Raw genomic sequence first — 14629 nt, forward strand, 5'->3', positions numbered from 1 at the left:
ATTGGTTTGTTCTAGTCCTCCCCCGCCAAGAGAATTGGATGAGTCCTGTTAATTTCGCGGGCCTGCTTGGCCCCGCCCCAAGGAACCCCGAGAGAGGGTTCCTGAGTCCAAGAGTTCCTGAGTTCCTGAGTTCGAGAGTTTCAGGGTTACAGAGTAAGAGAGAGTTCCAGTGTGCCAGAGTTTCAGAGGGCTCTCAAGTACGAGAGTTCCAGAGTGCCAGAGTTGGAGAGTTCCTGAGTTCGAGAGAAAAAGAGAGAGTGCTTGCACTGCCGCCGCAAAGAGACAACAGAGTTCTGTTTGGTGATTAGTTTGTCTTAGTTTATGAATCGTTGTTCCTGAATAAAGAAATACAGCTTCCCTGCCCAGCCGTTGTCTCCGTGTCTCGTGTCTCTGTTACCCGCCGTGAAGCAAGCCAGCCCGGCCAGAGCCTCCGAATTTTAACAACACCAAACCCTATTGGAAGAGGAGAGCAACGAGAATATATAGTACAACTGATTAGGATTTCAGACAACAGGGAAACTCAGCTGCATGAGTGGTCAGAAAGCTTTAAATGTTGGGGAGCTCCAAGAGCCAGCCGGGCATGCCCCTGTGGCTGGGACCTGAACAGTGGGTGGGGAGGGAACGGGACAGACTGACAGACAGATGGCCAGAAGGCTGCCGGGGCCCAGTTCGACTGGGCGGCCACCCCCCTTCTACACACCTTCACTGGAGTGGGTAAAGCCACATGCATGCTAGCACTAGCGCCCGTCCACACCCACGGGCCCGTCCAGGGTGACAGCTGTGCCGAAGCAGGGAGGAGGGTTGCCCCTGCACTAGAGTTGCTGCCTGGCCCAGCTCCCAGCCCCGGACTCCTGTGCGGGCGGGGTGGCACCCTCAGGGTCCTGCCTGGGCCAGCCTGAGGACACGCTTCTGCTACTCAGGCTTAATAGAGAGACAAAGACAAGGCAAAATTCAGCTGGTAACTTCAGGCCGGAACCAAATCTGGTCCTGTCGCTCTGAGATAATTTTCTAATGTTGACCAAAAAGACACAGGGACACAAAAAACACAGAAACACAGATGGGCTAATGAACAGACAAGCACGCTTAGACAAATTCTCCTGGCTGGCTCGCCAAAATGTCTAGACATTACCTCTCCCAGGATTCCACGTCCAGGTTGCCCTGATTTCACGGACTCCTTTTGGCCCTCAGTTTAGCTTATCTGGATTCCTCGTCAGACTATTAGCTACAATGCACTGAGGGTGCCAGTGGGAAGGTGAGAACATCTTCTTCACCTTCCTGTCGGCTGCCATATGCAAGGCTTTTGCCGACCCCCAAAACTTAGGCCTATACCAGTGTCCCAATGCCCTGGGCATTCAACACCCTGTGGGTACCCTAGTCCTCCAGAGTTCCTAATATTAAAAGCTCAGCACCCTAGTCTTATTGATGAATTCCAAGGATCCTGGATGATGCCCCCAAATGTTAGGTTTGGTAATCCAAGAAATTCACCAAGAGACCAGGGTGATGTAAAGACAAAGAGCTTTATTTGCTAGCCCGGGATAGGGCTAGGGCCGAGAACCCACAGCTGTATTGGGTGCTCAATTGATTACAATTTCTACTGGGCTTAAATAGGGCTCAGGACAAGGGTTGTATGTGACAAGCGGCATGTCCCAAGCAAGAGCAGGCGGAAGTGGGGTAGGGGTTGTGACCTTTTGGTTATCTCCCCTTCTGCCTGGTCAGCAGGAAATGTTTCCTCAACTGATTCTTGTCAAACAAATGGCTCACTGGCCCCCCTCCAGGGGCCCATTTTCTCTAACTCTTACTTTTTAACTCTCTTATTTCTGGAACAATATTTTTACCTTCTAACAATAACACCTCCAGTTCCATCCATTTTTTTCCCAACGGACATGATATCTTTTTTGTTTGCAGAGTTGTATTCCATTGAATATATAAGGCAGATATATAATATATAAGATATATATTTTATAACTTATTTAGCCAGTCATCTGTTTGATGAACATCTAGGCTGCATCCAATCTTAGACTGTTGTGAACAATGCAGCTACGAACACAGGAGTGTGTGTGTGTTCCTTCAGATTAATGATTAAGTATCCTTTGGATAAATACCTAAGATTTGTATTGTTGGATCACAAGGTTATTCCATTTTTATTATTTTTTCAAATCACATTATTTATTTATTTATTGGGTAGACACAGAAACTGAGAGGGAAAGGGGTAATAGAGAGGGAGAGAGTCAGAGAGACACCTACAGCCCTACTTGACCCCTCGCGAAGCTGTCCCCCTGTAGGTGGGGACCAGGAGATCGAACCTGGGTCCTTTCACACTGTAATGTGTGCTCAACCAGGTGAGCCACCACCCAGACCCTCCATCTTTATTTGTTTAAGGATTTTTCATACAATCTTTCAAAAGGCTGCACCAGTTTGCATTCCAACAATCAGGATAGCAGAGTTCCTTTTTCTCTACCTCTCTAACACTTGGCATTTACTGATTATTATTATTATTATTATTTTTGCTTCCAGGTTATTGCTGGAGCTCAGTGCCTTCACTATGAATCTACAGCTCCTGGAGGCCATTTTTATTCCATTTTGTTACCCTTGTTGTTGGTATTGTTATTGCTGTTGGATAGGATAACAATCGAGGGGGGGAGAGAGAAGGCTAGATACATGCAGACCTGCTCCACTGCTTGTGATGTGCTCTACTAGAAGTGCTACCAACATCACCCCATTAGCTCTAATCCTGACCCATCACTTACTGGTATGTATGTCCTCAGTGGAGTCCTTGTCCCTCCTCTGGCCTTCTACAGGAGGAGGTGAGACATGACATGCCCCGTTTGGGCACTCCCACGTTCACTGGGCTGCCCCCTGCCTTGCCTGCCAGCTCTCATCTGTCTCCCCAGCAGTTCTCATCCAGCACCTACTACATGTCAAGCTCTGTGCTGGCCAGCAGACACATCCAGAACAAGATTGCCCCATCCCTGGCCTCTGGGGACAAGATGGACATTGAGTGAACCAGCTGGCAGATATGCATGGATACCCAGGGGCAACACAGAGGATGGGCTGTGACTGAATAAAGGGACACAGGAAAGGGTTTCCTGGAGGTGGTGACAGTGGAGCAGAAGTTGGAGAAGGAGGGGTTGATGGCAGGAAAAAAGCAGCCCACACATTAGGGCACCAGGGACTTAAACTGGAGCTCAAAAGGAACTTGAAACATGGGTGAGCTGGAGCAGGCAGGGGTGGAGGTCTGGACTTCTCTATGACTGATACTCCCCCAAGATTCAGAAGTCACCAAGAGGGAGGAAGAGAATGGTAACTTTGAAGGGACTGCACATCAGACTGGGTGATGGTGACTGAGGGTCTGGGCTTGAGGTCAGATTAATTACTCATTAACCTGGCAAGTCTAGTTCATTGAGTTAATCTGGGCCAGCAGGTTCCTCCCCAGAGAAGGGCATGCTCTCCAAGGAAAGAGACATCTATAAATGAGCTATTGGTGAAGAGGGATTAATTAACTCATCATTCGTTCATTCATTCATTCATTCATTCATTCACTCACTTCTCTGTGCCTTCTCTCAATAGGTAATTATAATATTCATTCATTTTTCAATTAGAAGACATCTTTTTTGTCCACCATTGTTCACCAATGTAAATGGATTCCCTGTCATGTGAACAGGGCATGACTGTGATTGTGACTCATGATGGGTCAAAAATTCCATATATATACATGAATAATTTCTAATAGTCTTTGTATTTTTAGGAAAACTACAAGGCGGTCATTCCACCAAAGAATATCAGCATGACCACAAAGAAAGTAAACTAAGGTTTGAGTACCTTTCTTTTTTTTTTTTTAATTGTTTTATTTATTTATTTGTTATTGGATAGAGACAGAGAAATTAAGAGAGAAGAGGGAGATAGAGAGGAAGAGAGACAGAGAGACACCTGCAGACCTGCTTCACCACCTGTGAAGTGACCTCCCTGCAGGTGGGGAGACAGGTTTTCAAACCAGGATCCTTATCAGTCCTCCCATTTTATGCAACATCCAGGGAAGTTCAGTTGGCATTATGGTAGTATGTAGACCCTGGTGGCTGAAAAAAGAGTTAACATAAAGTCAAATAAATTGTTGACAATCATGAACCTAAAGGCTGGAATATGGCAGATGAAATTTGGCCGGCGGGGCGGGGGGTCTTCATTTTATAGCTAGCTAGTAGGCCTATTTTAGTATATTCCAAAGGGCTCATGACTATACTAGTTTTTTGTTGATATATCTCTTCTATTTATTTTCTTTTTTTTTAATTTCTCTATTGGGGAACTAATGTTGTACATTCAACTGTAAATACAATAGTTTGTAACATAACATTCCCCAGTTTCCCATATAACAATACAACCCCCACTAGGTCCTCTGTCATCCTTATTGGACCTGTATTCTCCCCAACCACCCACCCCAGAGTCTTTTACTTTGGTGTGATACGCCAATTCCATTTCAAGTTCTACTTGTGTTTTCTTTTCTGAACTTGTTTTCTCAACTTCTGCCTGAAGTGAGATAATCTCATATTCATCCTTCTGTTTCAGACTTATTTCACATAACAGGAATTTTTCAAGGTCCATCCAAGACCAGGTGAAAACAGTGAAGTCACCATTTTCACAGCTGATTAGTATTCCATTGGGTATATATGCCACAACTTGCTCATCTGTTGTTGGACACCTGGGTTGCTTCCAGGTTTTGGCTATTACAAATTGTGCTGCCAAGAACATATGTGCATACAGATGTTTTTGGATGGATGTGTTGGGTTCCTTAGGATATATGCCCAGGAGAAGAATTGCAGAATCATAGGATAGGTCCATTTCTAGCCTTCTGAGAGTTCTCCATACTGTTCTCCACAGAGGTTGAACCAATTTACATTCCCACCAGCAGTGTAGGAGGGTTTCTTTGACCCCACACCCCCTCCAGCATTTGCTGCTGTTACCTTTTCTGATGTATGACATTCTCACAGGAGTGAAGTGGTATCTCATTGTTCTCTTTATTTGCATTTCTCTGACAATCAGAGGCTTGGAGCATTTTTTCATATGTTTCTTGGCCTTTTGGATCTCTTCTGTGGTGAATATTCTGTCCATGTTCTCCTCCCATTTTGGGATGGACTTATTTGTTGTCTTGTTAGTTTTTTTTTTTCTGAACCTGACATCTGATATGCAGGTGGACCCAAGTTATTGTCTGGGGATATGATGTCATGGCTGGATGATGGGCTAGGAAGCTGGATCAGAGAAGAGTAGCTCCCAAATATGAGAAAGGTGTGTAAATAGTGTTGTCTGTTATAATACATTTTTGAAAGTAAACAAAACTTATAATCACTGCTACAATTAGATATTTCTTAAACCATTTAATAAAAAATGATGTTATGAGTACTTTTTAAGTAGTTAGGCAAGATACTAAAAGTGATGGATATGACATACATGCCTGAGGTTCTCAGTGAATAACTGGCAAAATACACATCATATTGCAGTGGCCCCAGTGTCAGATTGATGCCAGATCTGTTGTGGATTAATTTCCACAAGATAGTTTACAGGGCACCTTTGGGGGCCCTTCAAAGGTGTCCTGTATATAAAATTTATATAGTTTAGTTTTGGGAATGAATAGTCACGTTGAACATTTAGACTTTTACCTAAATAGTAAGTTACCTTAACAAATTAATTTTTACCTAATCTGGTAAAAGTGTAGCTGTAGGGTTACACTTTTGACCATTAAGTTAGTGTTACCAAACTTGAGACATACCCATAAACATTTAGTTATAACAAACTGGAGGAAAAAGAACTTTTGTTATAAAAACACATTATTTAAAAACAAATTTAAATCTGTCATTAGTCACACAGTTTAAGACTAAACACTTACATATATACCAAAACTATATATAAAATTCAAAAGAGGGAGAAAGAAAAAAAAATTTGGAATGTTTCTGGACGTCTCCAGAAACTTTGGCTGCGTCCAGCATTTTTATATAAAGCCAATTACCTTTTAGAGTACTCCAAGCAGATGGGTCATGCAAAAAAATTTTTTTGTCATTCAACACACTCACTCACAAAAACAACTGGTCAGTTATAACATAAGACATACAGGGAAAGGGTAGGAGAGAGGTCTCTGTGAGCCAGATTTTGTAGGTTCTGCCATGTTGTATTACGGGTCCTGGGATGTAATCTGGTCCTCTTGTAGTATTTCTTGTTCTTCAGGAATAACAGCACCATCCTGCGGGTATTGTCGGACATGGCGGGCAGGAACCCAGACAGGTTTAGAGAAATTTTGAGGGAAAATGCATGCGAAACCCCTTCCCATGGTCAATAATGGGTCAGGCCCTTTCCAAATTTTATCGAGTGGGTCTCTCCATTTGACCTTAATAGATGGGAGGGTAGATGGTGTTTGCCAGTGAAGAATAATAGGGGGTAAGGCCGAGTTATTATAAATATTAAAGAGATTTAATGTAGTTAAGGCTTTTGCTAGCTGGATATTGGGGGGATATGTTCCTCCTTTATCTTTATTTAGTTGAGCCTTCAGAGTTTGATGGGCCCTCTCGACAATGCCTTGTCCCTGTGGATTGTAGGGAATGCCCGTGGTATGAGTAATATTCCAGAGGGAACAAAAATCTTTAAATTGTTTGCTTGTAAACATAGGTGCATTGTCTGTTTTCAAAAATAATGGGACCCCCATAACGGCAAAACAAGAGAGCATATGGCTTACAAGCTTTTTAGCACTTTCTCCTGTCTGAGCTGTAGCCCACATAAATTTAGAAAAGGTATCAATTGAGACAAACACATATTTTTGTTTGCCAAAGTTTGGTGTGTGGGTGACATAAAAATGCCAAATAGCATTAGCTTTTAAACCTCGGGGGTTAACCCCAAGGGTCTGGATAGCAGGTGTCTTTATGAGACTTGCACAAGAAGAGCATGTAGCGAGGATATGTTTTAACTGTGGTACAGGTTTCAGGTCCTTTAGAATTCACACTGAAAAGAAATCTTACGAATGTAAACAGTGTAGTAAAACAATCAGTTTTTCCAGTCATCTTTGGGCACATGAAAGAACACAGTGGAGAGAAATCCTATGAATGTAAACAATGTAGTAAAGCATTTAGTCATTCCAATTATCTTTGGATACATGAGAGAACTCACAGTGGAGAAAACCATGAGTGTAAGCAATGCAGTAAAAAATTCATTTCTTCCAGTAATCTTCACAAACATGAAATAATTCACAGTGGAGGGAAACCTTATAAATGTAAACAATATAGTAAAGCATTCAGTTGTTCCAGTACTCAAAGAGCAAGGATGTGCATAAGGAATCTGGTTTGAGCCCCTGGCTCCCCACCTGCAGGGGAGTCACTTCACAGGTGGTGAAGTAGGTCCTCAGATATCTTTCTCTCCCCCTCTTGTCTTCCCCTCCTCCATTTCTATGTCCTGTCTAACAATGACAACATCAATAGCAACAACAATAATAATTACAACAACAATAAAAAATAAGAACAACATTGGGAAACTGGGGAATGTTATGCATGTACAAACTATTGTATTTACTGTTGAATGTAAAACATAAATTCCCCAATAAAGAAATAAATTAAAAAAAATAAGAACAACAAAAGGGAAAATAAATATATAAAATATATCTTCAACCTTTATTAAAAGTGTCAGTGGCCTGAATTCACCTATTAAAAGGCACAGAGTATGAAGGTGGATCAAAAACCACAACCCAACCATATGTTGTCTGCAGGAATCCCACCTAACTCAAGAAGACAAACACAGACTCAAAGGAAAGGGTGGAAAACTATCATACAAGCTAATGGCCACATAAGGGTGGGGGTACAAAGGAACAGCTATTCTCATATCTAACACAATAGACTTTAAAATAAATCAAGTTTCAACTTCTGCCCATTGAGTATGATGTTGGCTATAGGTTTGCCGTTCATGGACTCCACTATCTTAAGGAATTTTCCATCTACTCCTATTTTCTGTAGTGTTTTTTTCATGAGCAGGTGTGATTGCACTGCAGATCCCCACCATTCTTCTCCCTCTCTCTGTGACATCAGCACTGTTCACATACAGGAAGCTTCATCAGCTCTGGGCCTCACCTGTTGGCTACCTGGAATAGGCCCCTCCCCCTTGTTCCTCTGCTGTGTCTCTATTTGAAATTCTCTTATTTTGTTTTACTTATTTTTCCCTTTTGGTGCCCTTTTTATTGTTGTAATTATTGTTATTGATGTCATCGTTGTTGGATAGAACAGAGAGAAATGGAGAGAGGACAGACAGGCTCCTTAGAAAGCCAGTCTAAGCAGGGAGTTTGTTACAAACAGTGTCAGTTAGTATTGGAGGTGCTGGTCAGATCTAGAAGTCTCACGGGAGTGAGTCTGATGCCCTGTAGATGCGTCTGAGGATATTACCACATCACGAGATTCCAGCAAGTCTGTGCCCAATAAATTGGTGCTAATATCAGCTATCAAAGGATAAAAGCGTCTGGTAGTCCCAGCCAGGTCTTCCCACACCAGCGAATCTCGTGTGAGAAAATCTTGTGTCAATCCTCACACGCCATGTAGACGTGGTCCTGGAAGGAGTTCCCAACTCTGGGGAACCTCTGCTTGCCTTAAGAGAAAATGGGCATCAGGATCATGAATCTTTCTCTCTAATCCTGATTGAACCCTGGTAATGAATTTAGCTAGAGGTTCTTGGCGAAGGGAGAGAATGAGAGCTGAGGCCACTCTCGTGGGGGGTGTTAACTGCTCCCATGCTTATAATGCACAGAGGCGTACCTGATCAAAATAGCCGGTGGGAAAATTCCTGTCTGCTTGCTGAAGTCCTGTCTCCCAGCATCCCACCCCAAAAAGGGCCTCAAAATCCCAGTTAGGCTGGTTCTTACTGTTCCTGTGGGATTGCTGCAGGCATTCGTCTCTGAAAAATGCTTCCTATTGAAGGAAGAGTGGGCCTGGGAGCATAGAGCGAGTTCCGACCCTCCAATCTTTGGGGGTATTAAGGTTCTGGAGAAGGCATTGTAAAATGGATCTGGTCCATGGAGCAGGAAGTCCGTTCTCCTTAATTGCCTGACAAAGTTCCTTAAGATCTGAGGAGAAATACGGGTACACGCCTGAGGTCTCTGTGTATTGGGGGTAGCATTTACCGGGAATGTGTGGACTTGCTCTGGTGGAAAAGCTCTGTCATGAAGCTGGCAAAGATATTCTGTGTCAGATAGCGGCATAGCAGTAGTGGAAGGGGTCACAGAAGCAGCAGCAGCAGCCAGACACGTGTCTGAAAAAACAGGAGCCTCTGGGCAAAATGCAGAGGGCTTAGGATGGGTCAGGATAGGGGCAGGCTTTGCGATCACTAGAAAGCATGTATGGTGCTGGGTAAGGGTAATGACCATCTCCTTTAACCCTTGGGTTGCAGCCTCAAGATACCTTAGCCTTTTGGGAGGCGGCCCTGCATATCTCCTGAAAGCTGTGACCATAGTCAAGAGGATCCAAGTTGTGGCCCCAAACAAAATGTGCCAGAGATAGAAAACCTGTCTCATGAAAAAAAGAGTACAAAGTTTGGGAAACCTCTTTATAAGGAGGAAGGTTGCCCATGATGGAGAGGTCTCAGAAAAATAAGAAGCGGGAGAAAAAGAATTGCAGTGCCTCCGTAAAACACAAGGCTGCAGAGAGCCAAGGCTGTATACCTATCTGGAGCGCCTTCATACATCTGCCATTTGTGTGGAGACATTGGCTCCGCGTTTGGTTGCCAGAATGTTGTTCTAGCATCACTGGAGGGAGACCAAGAACTCGTGATGGCATGGTCATACAATTCTTTATTGATGCAGGAGCCCCAGAGTTGGGTGTGAGCACAGCTGGTTAAGCCATGTGGTGCCAAATCACAATGGCCGCCTCCTGCTCTACATGCCAGCCCTTCTCCAGGTTGGCACACAGGTGAAAAAGAGAGCAAATCCAGGAACAGAAGTGGGTTTTATGGGATAAAATCGGAAGTGGCAAGTTGGGAACGGAGATGGCTAGGAAAGGGGGTGGAGAAAAGAAAAAGGCACTCTGGGAATTTCCTTAGCTATCATTGCTATGGTTTTAGTTGGTGGGAATTAGCAATACACTGAGGGGGTAAGGTGGTGGGGAGAAGACCTTTAGTCATTTATAAGACAAAGCAGAAGATTGGTATGTAGATAAAGGAACTGGCCATACATACTAGCATAGGGTGACTGCCTAACTCAACCACATCTGCACAATTTCCCACAATTTATTTATTTCCTTTTGTTGCCCTAGTTGCTTTATTGTTGTAGTTATTGATGTCACAATTACTGGGTTTGCTGCCACGTTGTGGACACGCAGCAGAATGCAGCTGAGGATAGGTATTCAGAACCTCCCAAAGGAGTCTTCCCTGAAAATTACAGACAGCATGGGAATGGGAAGAGCCAAGTTGGGGAACATCTTAGGAAGAGAACAACAGTTTTGTGAACCCAAGTGCCATTCCTACATGCAAAACCACTGTGCACAATGAACTTGCTTTGTCATGGCACAATCCAGGTTCAAGCCCCGTCCCTAACACACAGAGACAGGCTTTTGTGCTATGAGCTCGCTTCCCTTCACCTTGATGCCATGAGTGTGTGTGCCTGGTTATAATCTACTGTTTTTATTTGTTCATTACTGGAGAGGAATTGAGAGGGGAGGGGCGACAGAGAGGGAGAGAAACAGAGAGACACCTACAGCCCTGCTCCAGCACTCATAAAGCTTTTTCCCCTTCAGGTGGGAATCAGGGACTTGTATCTGCAACCTTGTTTACAGTACTGTGTGTGCTTTACCAGGTGCACCACCACCTGACCGCTCATGGGTGTAATCTACTAGAAAAAAATTCAGCCTGAAATAATGAAACACCAGTCATGATGACGTAAAAATTGCAGGTGTGTGTGTGTTTGTGTGTGTACTACAGATTGTGGAGATAAACCATAGAAAGGGAGGAAAGAGGGCAAGAGTGAGAGGGCTAAGTGCAAGCATGTGAAAAGTGTGATGGGAGCCAGGAAGTGGGTGGTTGCAGGTTTTCTTTATTATCAACAGGAGCTGTTACTAGGAACCTTCCCCCAGCATGGCTGAAGGGCCTGGGTGAGTGGTTGAGTCGCTGGATGTGAAGCCAGAGGTCTGCGTTCGAATCCCGTTAAGTGGGATGCCATTATGTTCTAGTACCTGAACCCTCCACTCCAACTCGAGAGTCTTTTACTTTGGTGCAATACACTAAACCCAGTTTAAGGTTTGCTTTGTGTTTTCTTATTTTCCCATGTTTTCAATATTACTCTTTCTGACATTTACATATGAAGAAGTTGGTGTGGAGTGATGAAATTGTGCTTGCATAAGGCGCTGATATTGCCAAAAACAAATGTTTTAGAAAACATTCCATTTTGTTATAAACACCAATAATTAGCAACCACCACCAAGGATTCCTTAATTAATTGACCAAGGCAATCTATAAAAAAAAAACAACCTCTTTCCTATCCAAACAATGCGAATCTCATATAAGAAATCACCAAAGACTTTTCCCAATTAAGTTTGAAATTCTTGTGTTGGGTACACAGTCTCTATTTTAGGTGTGACAGGTGGATTTCTAGAAGTCTTTCAGTAAACCAAGGAACCAAAGATAAATGGGCCCCAAGAATACCCAGTTCTCCCAACTCCCTACCAGTCCCCTCCTTAGTTCAAGTCTCGGATCCTTGTGACTTCTCAGCAGCAATCTGCAATCTATAAAATCAATAGAATTCCTATTGAATTCCCGATGACATAATTGGAGGAAATGGAAGAGCTTATGCAGAATTTATGCAGAGCCTTAAAAAAGCAAAAATAACAAAAGCATTAATAAGTAAAAAGAAGAGAAATAATGGGTTACTTAGCAATGATTTGAAAAAGTGTGGTACTTAGGGATGGTTTGGTCTTTGTGAAGCTATGGCATGGAAAGGGAAGAAAGAGGGCCAGAGTGAGCTGGAGAAGGGAAAACATCTGAAAGGTGTGATTGGAAGCAGGAAGTGGGTCCTTGCAGGTTTTCCTGATTATGGATAGAAGTAAAGATGACTAGAAACCTCCCTCCCCCCACACATGGGTGATGGCTGTGGTCAAGAGGTTAAGTTAATGAATGTGAAGCCAGAGGCCTGTGATCGAATCCCTGGAGTCGGATGTCTCTACTGAAAGGTAAGCCCGAAAGGAATAAGAGGGGGAACAAGAGGGGAAAGAGGGGAAAGAAGAAGAGGGGGAAGAAGAAAGAGGGGGAAGACAACGGGGTCTCTGGAGGGATGTGTATTCAAATTTCCAGGCCAAGTGCAAACCTGTCTCCATGTGTCCCATCCTTGCCCTTCCTGGTTGCAGGGGTGAAGGAGTTGGTATCTATGGTGCAAATTAAACACAATGTTTCAAAAGGATATATATGCCAGCCTCTATAAGAAAATAGGAAAAAACTAAACAGTTCTCAAAACCTAGGTCACATATGTTGGTTGCTGTGAACTTATGTGCCCAAACCCTTACACTGAAATCTTAAATCCTACTTAGTTGACCGTAGGCCCTAGGGGCATTGGGAGGAGCTAACACAATGGTCAAAGCATCCAGAAGATGGGATTACAGCCCCTATTAAATATGCAAAAGTTCTTTGAGGCACAGCACCCACACAGAAAAGGGCACTGGGGCAAAATTCACCCAAACCTCAGAGGCTATGTTAGTTAGCCTTAAGATTCTAGGACCTGGATGCTGACAGGAAGTAGCGCTCTTTCCAGTCAATGGGAGCCAGCCTTGCTCTGGACCTGAAGCTAGAAAAGGCAGGCACAGCAGTCCAACTCACACTTTTCACCTAATTCAGCCACAGACAGGGTCTTTTCAGGCCTTCGGGATGGAATCCAGAACTCAAGACCTGCACTCCAAGAGTCCAAACAACCAAACACCCTCTGAGGACTATCTGTGCCTGTAGATGTCCTGTGTGGAAAAATGCTCAGATGTGAAGAAAGCAAAGGATGAAAAATGTAATACAATTTCTTCCCCCTCAATTGACTCCTAAATTAAGTTGAAACAGCAAAATGGTCTGTTTGCATGGAGGTTACCAGGAAGGTGAGTGAGTATAAGGGAAACAGAGGATGACTGTATCTCTCATGAAAGTTTTTCTTGTTTGATGTAGATGGCTTACTTTTTAATTAATATGAGAGGAAAAACAGATTATATGTATCAAATTTTTTAAAGCAAAGTCTTTTTAATACATAGGCTGAGTCTTTGATATGTTGACTCTCTCAAAAGCCTAGGCCAGGGAGAACAGAAACAACTGGTGACACAGCTATATACAAGATGTTGGGTATTATACAGCAAATCCTAACAAAGGGACTTTTTAAAGTTAACCCAATTACCAAATAATGTGATGATAACAATAACTATCCATTGTCTTCTTGAACCTTAAGACAGCAGGAACCTCACATTTCCACTACAGAGCCTATATTTCTCCTAGTCCTGGAACCTTCGCATGGGGCACACTTTCCTGTATGCTTCTCTCAATTCATATCAAATAATATTGCATCCGCCGATCACAACCTAATCTACACAAGTGCCACCTCAGCATGCTTCACTTTAGACTGTGTCCAGAGACTTCAGGTGTGGAATGATAACCCTTCAGCTTCATTATTCAGGTGAGACCTTTCTTTTCATAGTATTCTCTAGTTCCATTCCAGGGTGTTCACTTCCTAACAGTCCCAAAACCTAGACATAGATCAGGTCCCCTGAGATAGAGCATATCTTCACACGTATCCACTAACTAGGGCAAAATATATACCTGAAAGCAAAAGTACACAATAGTCTGCAGTGACTACCCTTCAACACTTCATTTGCACTATTTCAACAATTTGTTTGGCTTTGTTTGTTAACTCTCTTTTCAGCCACCAGGTTCCAGAGGCCAGCATGATGCCAACCACACTTCCCTGGACAAACCCACCAATGTGTCCTAGAGCACCGCTTCCCCAGAGACCCACCCTACTAGGGAAAGAGGCAGACTGGGAGTATGGACTGACCAGTCAACGCCCATGTTCAGCAGGGAAGCAGTTACAGAAGCTAGACATTCCACCTTCTGCAACCCATAATGCCCTTGGGTTCATACTCCCTGAGGGATAAAGAATGGGAAAGCTATCAGGGGAGGGGATAGGATACAGAGATCTGGTGGTGAGAATTGTGTGGATTTGCACCCCTCCTAGCCTATGGTTTTGTTAATGTCTCCTTAAAAAAAAAAACAAAAAAAACCAGACATCACTCTGGTACATGTATTGTCGGGTCCAAATTCAGTACCTCCTGCTTGAGAGCCCAATGCTTTATCTACTGCACCACCTTTTAGATCATACCACAATTCATTTTCTCGCATGAAAAGGAAGACTGAGAAGAGGAATTAGCAGTTCTTCAAGGAGGTGACCTGTCCCAGCTCAGAGGCTGTGTCTGAACTAAAGTAAGATGTTCTCTAAAGGATTATGGTGTGTGCTAAGCACACCTAGTTGAGTTCACAAACCTAGTTGAGCAAGGGTCTGTGTTAAAACTCTTGTCCCCAGCTGCAGGGGAAACTCAACTAGTGGTGAAGCAGTACCACAGGTCTCTCTCTCCCTCCTTAACTATCCCTCCTCTCCCCATCCCTCTCTCTTTCG

General features: G+C 43.5%; 1 protein-coding gene across 2 annotated transcripts in view; it reads right to left on the reverse strand.

The window, feature by feature from the left end:
- The window catches only part of LOC103127055 (zinc finger protein 709-like), a 1044365-nt gene that overhangs the window by 739138 nt on the left and 290598 nt on the right, over nucleotides 1-14629 (reverse strand). The gene's annotated exons all lie outside the window — the stretch shown is intronic.

This window comes from Erinaceus europaeus, chromosome 23 (assembly GCF_950295315.1).
Source record: "Erinaceus europaeus chromosome 23, mEriEur2.1, whole genome shotgun sequence".
NCBI lineage: Eukaryota > Metazoa > Chordata > Mammalia > Eulipotyphla > Erinaceidae > Erinaceus > Erinaceus europaeus.